The sequence below is a fragment of the Oncorhynchus keta genome, unplaced genomic scaffold (genome assembly GCF_023373465.1).
Source record: "Oncorhynchus keta strain PuntledgeMale-10-30-2019 unplaced genomic scaffold, Oket_V2 Un_contig_28733_pilon_pilon, whole genome shotgun sequence".
Lineage (NCBI taxonomy): Eukaryota > Metazoa > Chordata > Actinopteri > Salmoniformes > Salmonidae > Oncorhynchus > Oncorhynchus keta.
The window spans coordinates 16,525-24,457 of record NW_026286193.1 but is presented as its reverse complement, the minus strand read 5'-3'; the positions used below and the strand labels follow the sequence as shown (position 1 = coordinate 24,457).

The window sequence follows — 7,933 nt, the reverse complement described above, 5'->3', positions numbered from 1 at the left end:
TCAGTCTCTCACTACCGCTGCCTCCTCATCACACCACCATTCAGCCAGTCAGTCAGTCAGTCTCTCACTAACGCTACCCCTCATCACACCACCAGTCAGCCAGTCAGCCAGTCAGTCAGTCTCTCACTAACGCTACCCCTCCTCATCACACCACCAGTCAGCCAGTCAGCCAGTCAGTCAGTCTCTCACTAAAGCTACCCCTCCTCATCACACCACCAGTCAGCCCAGTCAGCCAGTCAGTCAGTCAGTCAGTCAGTCTCTCACTAACGCTACCCCTCCTCATCACACACCAGTCAGCCAGTCAGTCAGTCAGTCTCTCACTAACGCAACCCCTCCTCATCACACCACCAGCCAGTCAGCCAGTCAGTCAGTCAGTCAGTCTCTCACTAACGCAACCCCTCCTCATCACACCACCAGTCAGTCAGTCAGTCAGTCAGTCAGTCAGTCTCTCACTAACGCAACCCCTCATCACACCACCAGTCAGCCAGTCAGTCAGTCAGTCTCTTACCAACGCAACCCCTCCTCATCACACCACCAGTCAGCCAGTCAGTCAGTCAGCCAGCCAGTCATTCAGTCTCTCACTAACGCTACCCCTCCTCATCACACCACCAGTCAGCCAGTCAGTCAGTCAGGCAACCAGTCAGCCAGTGTCAGTCTCTCACTAACGCTACCCCTCCTCATCACACCACCAGTCAGCCAGTCAGTCAGTTGCCAACCAGTCAGTCAGTCTCTCACTAACGCCACCCCTCCTCATCACACCACCAGTCAGCCAGTCAGTCAGTCAGGCAACCAGCCAGTCAGTCTCTCACTAACGCTACCCCTCCTTATCACACCACCAGTCAGCCAGTCAGTCAGTCAGTCAGCAAGTCAGTCAGTCAGTCTCTCACTAACGCTACCCCTCCTTATCACACCACCAGTCAGTCAGCCAGTCAGTCAGTCAGCCAACCAGTCAGTCAGTCTCTCACTAACGCAACCCCTCCTCATCACACCACCAGTCAGCCAGTCAGCCAGTCAGTCAGTCAGTCAGTCTCACTTTAACGCTACCCCTCATCACACCACCAGTCCCAGCCAGTCAGTCAGTCAGTCTCTCACTAACGCAACCCCTCCTCATCACACCACCAGTCAGCCAGTCAGCCAGTCAGTCAGTCAGTCAGTCTCTCACTACTACCCCTCCTCATCACACCACCAGTCAGCCAGTCAGTCAGTCAGTCTCTCACTAGCGCTACCCCTCATCACCAGTCAGCCAGTCAGCCAGTCCAGTCAGTCTCTCACTAACGCTACCCCTCACTCATCACACCACCAGTCAGCCAGTCAGTCAGTCAGTCTCTCCACTAGCGCTGCCCCTCATCACACCACCAGTCAGCCAGTCAGCCAGTCAGTCAGTCTCTCACTAACGCTACCCCTCCTCATCACACCACCAGTCAGCCAGTCAGCCAGTCAGTCAGTCTCACTAAAGCTACCCCTCCTCATCACACCACCAGTCAGCCAGTCAGCCAGTCAGTCAGTCAGTCAGTCTCTCACTAACGCTGCCCCTCCTCATCACACCACCAGTCAGCCAGTCAGTCAGTCAGTCTCTCACCCTAGCAACCCCTCCTCATCCCCACACCACCAGTCAGCCAGTCAGTCAGTCAGTCAGTCTCTCACTAACGCTACCCCTCCTCATCACACCACCAGTCAGCCAGTCAGCCAGTCAGTCAGTCAGTCAGTCAGTCAGTCAGTCAGTCTCTCACTAACGCAACCCCTCCTCATCACACCACCAGTCAGTCAGTCCAGTCAGTCAGTCAGTCAGTCAGTCAGTCTCACTAACGCAGCCTCCTCATCACACCACCAGTCCAGCCAGTCAGTCAGTCAGTCTCTTACCATAACAGCCTCCTCATCACACCACCAGTCAGCCAGTCAGTCAGTCAGCCAGCCAGTCATTCAGTCTCTCACTAACGCTACCCCTCACTCATCACCACCAGTCAGCCAGTCAGTCAGTCAGGCAACCAGCCAGTCAGTCTCTCACTAACGCTACCCCTCCCTCATCACACACCACCAGTCAGCCAGTCAGTCAGTCCAGCCAACCAGTCAGTCAGTCTCTCACTAACGCCACCCCTCCCTCATCACCACCAGTCAGCCAGTCAGTCAGTCAGGCAACCAGCCAGTCAGTCTCTCCACTAACGCTACCCCTCCCTTATCACACCACCAGTCAGCCAGTCAGTCAGTCCAGTCAGTCAGCAAGTCAGTCAGTCTCTCACTAACGCTACCTCCTTATCACCCACCAGTCAGTCAGCCAGTCAGTCAGTCAGCCAACCAGTCAGTCAGTCTCTCACTAACACAACCCCTCCTCATCACACCACCAGTCAGCCAGTCAGTCAGTCAGGCAACCAGTCAGTCAGTCTCTCACTAATGCTACCCCTCCTCATCACACCACCAGTCAGCCAGTCAGTCAGCCAGCAAGTCAGTCAGTCAGTCTCTCACTAACGCTACCCCTCCTCATCACACCACTAGTCAGCCAGTCAGTCAGTCAGCGAATCAATCAGTCTCTCACTAACGCAACCCCACCTCATCACACCACCAGTCAGCCAGTCAGCCATTCAGCCAGTCAGTCAGCCAACCAACCAGTCAGTCAGTCAGTCAGTCAGTCAGTCAGTCAGTCTCTCATTAACGCTACCCCTCCTCATCACACCACCAGTCAGCCAGTCAGTCAGTCAGCCAACCAGTCAGTCAGTCAGTCAGTCTCTCATTAACGCTACCCCTCCTCATCACACCACCAGTCAGCCAGTCAGTCAGTCAGCCAACCAGTCAGTCAGTCAGTCAGTCAGCCAGTCAGTCAGCGAGTCACTCAGTCTCTCACAAACGCTACCCCTCCTCATCACACCACCAGTCAGCCAGTCAGTCAGCCAACCAGTCAGCCAGTCAGTCAGTCAGCCAGCCAGTCACTCAGTCTCTCACAAACGCGACCCCTCCTCATCACACCACCAGTCAGTCAGTCAGTCAGTCAGGCAACCAGCCAGTCAGTCTCTCACTAACGCTACTCCTCCTCATCACACCACCAGTCAGCCAGTCAGTCAGTTGATCAGTCAGTCAGTCAGCCAACCAGTCAGTCAGTCAGTCAGTCAGCCAGTCACTCAGTCTCTCACAAACGCGACCCCTCCTCATCACACCACCAGTCAGCCAGTCAGTCAGCCAACCTGTCAGTCAGCCAGCTAGCCAGTCAGCCACTCTCACTAACACTACCCCTCCTCCTCAAACCCCCAGTCAGTCAGTCAGTCAGCCAGCAAGCCAGTCAGCCACTCTCACTAGCACTACCCCTACTCCTCACACCCCCAGTCAGTCAGAGAGAGAGAGAGAGAGAGAGAGAGAGAGAGAGAGAGAGAGAGAGAGAGAGAGAGAGAGAGAGAGAGAGAGCAGACAGAAAAACTCGCTGGGAGAGAGTGAGAGAGACAGACAGAGACAGATTTAAATTGAGCTCGTCTCTCACTACCCTGCTTCCAATTTGCACAGCCAGAATAATAAAGAAGCACTGACACATGGGCTACAGCAGCTCCCTGAGAGACTCAAGCACTGACACATGGGCTACAGCAGCTCCCTGAGAGACTCAAGCACTGACACATGGGCTACAGCAGCTCCCTGAGAGACTCAAGCACTGACACATGGGCTACAGCAGCTCCCTGAGAGACTCAAGCACTGACACATGGGCTACAGCAGCTCCATGAGAGACTCAAGCACTGACATATGGACTCCAGCTCCCTGAGAGACTCAGGAGTACTGACACATGGGCTACAGCAGCTCCCTGAGAGCTCAGCACTGACACATAGGCTACAGCAGCTCCCTGAGAGACTCAAGCACTGACACATGGGCTACAGCAGCTACCTGAGAGACTCAAGCACTGACACATGGGCTACAGCAGCTCCTGAGAGACTCAAGCACTGACACATGGGCTACAGCAGCTCCCTGAGAGACTCAAGCTCTGACACATGGGCTACAGCAGCTCCCTGAGAGACTCAAGCACTGACATATGGGCTACAGCAGCTCCCTGAGAGACTCAAGCACTGACACATGGGCTACAACAGCTCCCTGAGAGACTCAAGCACTGACACATGGGCTACAGCAGCTACCTGAGAGACTCAAGCACTGACATAGGCTACAGCAGCTCCCTGAGAGACTCACACTGACACATGGGCTACAGCAGCTCCTGAGACTCAAGCACTGACACATGGGCTAGCTCCCTAGAGACTCAAGCACTGACACATGGGCTACAGCAGCTACCTGAGACTCAAGCACTGACACATGGGCTACAGCAGCCCCTGAGAGACTCAAGCATTGACACATGGGCTACAGCAGCTACCTGAGAGACTCAAGCACTGACACATGGGCTACAGCAGCTACCTGAGACTCAAGCACTGACACATACAGCAGCTCCTGAGAGACTCAAGCACTGACAAATGGGCTACAGCAGCTCCCTGAGAGACTCAAGCACTGACACATGGGCTACAGCAGCTCCCTGAGAGACTCAAGCACTGACACATGGGCTTCAGCAGCTCCCTGAGAGACTCAAGCACTGACACATGGGCTACAGCAGCTCCATGAGAGACTCAAGCACTGACACATGGGCTACAGCAGCTCCCTGAGAGACTCAAGCTCTGACACATGGGCTACAGCAGCTCCCTGAGAGACTCAAGCACTGACACATGGGCTACCTTGGCTACCTGAGAGACTCAAGCACTGACACATGGGCTACAGCAGCTCCCTGAGAGCTCAAGCACTGACACATGGGCTACAGCAGCTCCCTGAGAGACTCACTCTGACACATGGGCTACAGCAGCTCCCCTGAGAGACTCAAGCACTGACACATGGGCTACAGCAGCTCCCTGAGAGACTCAAGCACTGACACATGGGCTACAGCAGCTCCCTGAGAGACTCAAGCACTGACACATGGGCTACAGCAGCTACCTGAGAGACTCAAGCACTGACACATGGGCTACAGCAGCTCCCTGAGAGACTCAAGCACTGACACACATGGGCTACAGCAGCTCCCTGAGAGACTCAAGCACTGACACATGGGCTACAGCAGCTCCCTGAGAGACTCAAGCACTGACACATGGGCTACAGCAGCTACCTGAGACTCAAGCACTGACACATGGGCTACAGCAGCTCCCCTGAGAGACTCAAGCATTGACACATGGGCTACAGCAGCTACCTGAGAGACTCAAGCACTGACACATAGGCCTACAGCAGCTACCTGAGACTCAAGCACTGACACATGGGCTGCAACAGGCTCCCTGAGAGACTCAAGCACTGACACATGGGCTACAGCAGCTCCCTGAGAGACTCAAGCACTGACACATGGGCTACAGCAGCTCCCTGAGAGACTCAAGTACTGACACATGGGCTTCAGCTAGCTCCCTGAGAGACTCAAGCACTGACACATGGGCTACAGTAGTTACTTGAGAGACTCAAGCACTGACACATGGGCTACAGCAGCTCCCTGAGAGACTCAAGCTCTGACACATGGGCTACAGCAGCTCTAGAGACTCAAGCACTGACACATGGGCTACAGCAGCTACCTGAGAGACTCAAGCACTGACACATGGGCTACAGTAGCTACCTGAGAGACTCAAGCCTGACACATGGGCTACAGCAGCTCCCTGAGAGCTCACACTGACACATGGGCTACCTGAGACTCAAGCACTGACACATGGGCTACAGCAGCTCCCTGAGAGACTCAAGCTCTGACACATAGGCTACAGCAGCTCCCTGAGAGACTCAAGCACTGACACATGGACTACAACAGTTGTGTGTTCGGAAGTTTATGAGTTGTTCTTATAGTGTGTGTGTGTGCGTTGGCGTGTGTGTGTGTGTGTGTGCGTTGGCGTGTGTGTGTGTGTGCGTTGGCGTGTGTGTGTGTGTGTGTGTGTGTGTGTGTGTATGTGTGTGTGCGTGCGTGTGTGTGTGTCTTTGTGTGTGTGTGTGTGTGTCACCACATCATGGTTACCGCAGTGTGCAGGTCTGAGGCAGTGTCTGGCTTGCAGGCCACAGGCTGTGATTTCACTTTGGCAAAGGACACAACCCCTCCCTGACAGAGAGAGAGTGAGGTGGCTAGGGGCCTTGACAAGCTAGGCTACGTCCCAAATGGCTTTTCTCTTCAAAGTGCACTACATTTGACCAGGGCCTATGGTGGTCTGGTCGAGAGTAGAGCACTATAGAGAAACAGGGTGCCATTTGAGACACTGCCTTAGTGAACATATTTTGGCCGCCCCGCTCTCGCCTCTCTAAATGACAGGTTCAGCTGGCTGTGACATCTCGTTAGGTTACCGAGATCTTGATTTACGATTCGCCACCGTCTCGCTGAGTCACAATGTGTTTTCGTTTTGTCAAATCGCTCGTCAAAAACAAACGCAATACTTATCAACTGGCCGCCAGGTTGGCTCTGTCAGACAGAGATAACACAGGGGTCGATAACAGTGAGCCGAGAAGGCTGCTCATTCAAAATGGAGGAGACTATTGAAGCTGAATTCCAAGAAGAAATGTCCTCAGAGGAGGCCATCGGAAACCTTGGTGTAATGAGCTGCTCAGCTGTCAGCTGTAGAATAACAAATGATATACAGCACACTGTCATGTATCCTATCCTCATCCTATCAAAGTGACGTTCCTAATTATTGGCCTTCATATTGGTACACAAAGTTTTCCTGCTTCAAAGCCACTCGTCTACTGCTTGGTTCTCCTCTTTACAAGCCTTCCGACGCTTCAGACTGACACTCTGCTATTTCAGGATTCCTCAGAGCTCTGTAATCAGCGGTCCATGTGCCGAGAGACCGGACCAGCATCCCAAATGGCCCCGTATTCCCTATATAGGGCCAAAAGGCCTTTGGTCAAAAGTAGTGCCCTATACATAAGGAATAGGATGCCATTGAGTGGCATTTGGGATGCAGCCTTGGAAGTCCCCCCCGCAAATCAATTAGGAAGGGCGAGAGAAACATAAACAAGCAAACGTGTAATTAGTGGTCCCTGATTCACACAGAGGCCTGCTGCTGCCAGACCCTGACACACAGCCAGAGATAGATCCCTGATTCACACAGAGGCCTGCTGCTGCCAGACCCTGACACACAGCCAGAGATAGATCCCTGATTCACACAGAGGCCTGCTGCTGCCAGACCTGACACACAGCCAGAGATAGATCCCTGATTCACACAGAGGCATGCTGCTGCCAGACCCTGACACACAGCCAGAGATAGATCCCTGATTCACACAGAGGCCTGCTGCTGCCAGACCCTGACACACAGCCAGAGATAGATCCCTGATTCACACAGAGGCCTGCTGCTGCCAGACCCTGACACACAGCCAGAGATAGATCCCTGATTCACACAGAGGCCTGCTGCTGCCAGACCTGACACACAGCCAGAGATAGATCCCTGATTCACACAGAGGCCTGCTGCTGCCAGACCCTGACACACAGCCAGAGATAGATCCCTGATTCACACAGAGGCCTGCTGCTGCCAGACCCTGACACACAGCCAGAGATAGATCCCTGATTCACACAGAGGCCTGCTGCTGCCAGACCCTGACACACAGCCAGAGATAGATCCCTGATTCACACAGAGGCCTGCTGCTGCCAGACCCTGACACACAGCCAGAGATAGATCCCTGATTCACACAGAGGCCTGCTGCTGCCAGACCCTGACACACAGCCAGAGATAGATCCCTGATTCACAGAGGCCTGCTGCTGCCAGACCCTGACACACAGCCAGAGATAGATCCCTGATTCACACAGAGGCCTGCTGCTGCCAGACCCTGTCCCACTGACAGAGATAGATCCCTGATTCACACAGAGGCCTGCTGCTGCCAGACCCTGTCCCACTGACAGAGATAGATCCCTGATTCACACAGAGGCCTGCTGCTGCCAGACCCTGTCCCACTGACAGAGATAGATCCCTGATTCACACAGAGGCCT

The 7,933-nt window shown here is 54.1% G+C and overlaps 1 long non-coding RNA gene across 1 annotated transcript; it reads right to left on the bottom strand.

Annotated features, from left to right (window-relative positions):
* Positions 1–7,005: 7,005 nt before the first annotated feature.
* On the bottom strand, positions 7,006–7,670 carry LOC127923196 (uncharacterized). The gene is made up of 3 exons (XR_008113654.1): positions 7,427–7,670; positions 7,196–7,369; positions 7,006–7,138 (listed from the first exon to the last, which is right to left on the bottom strand). It is a non-coding gene; the product is annotated as an uncharacterized LOC127923196 (long non-coding RNA).
* Positions 7,671–7,933: the final 263 nt, after the last annotated feature.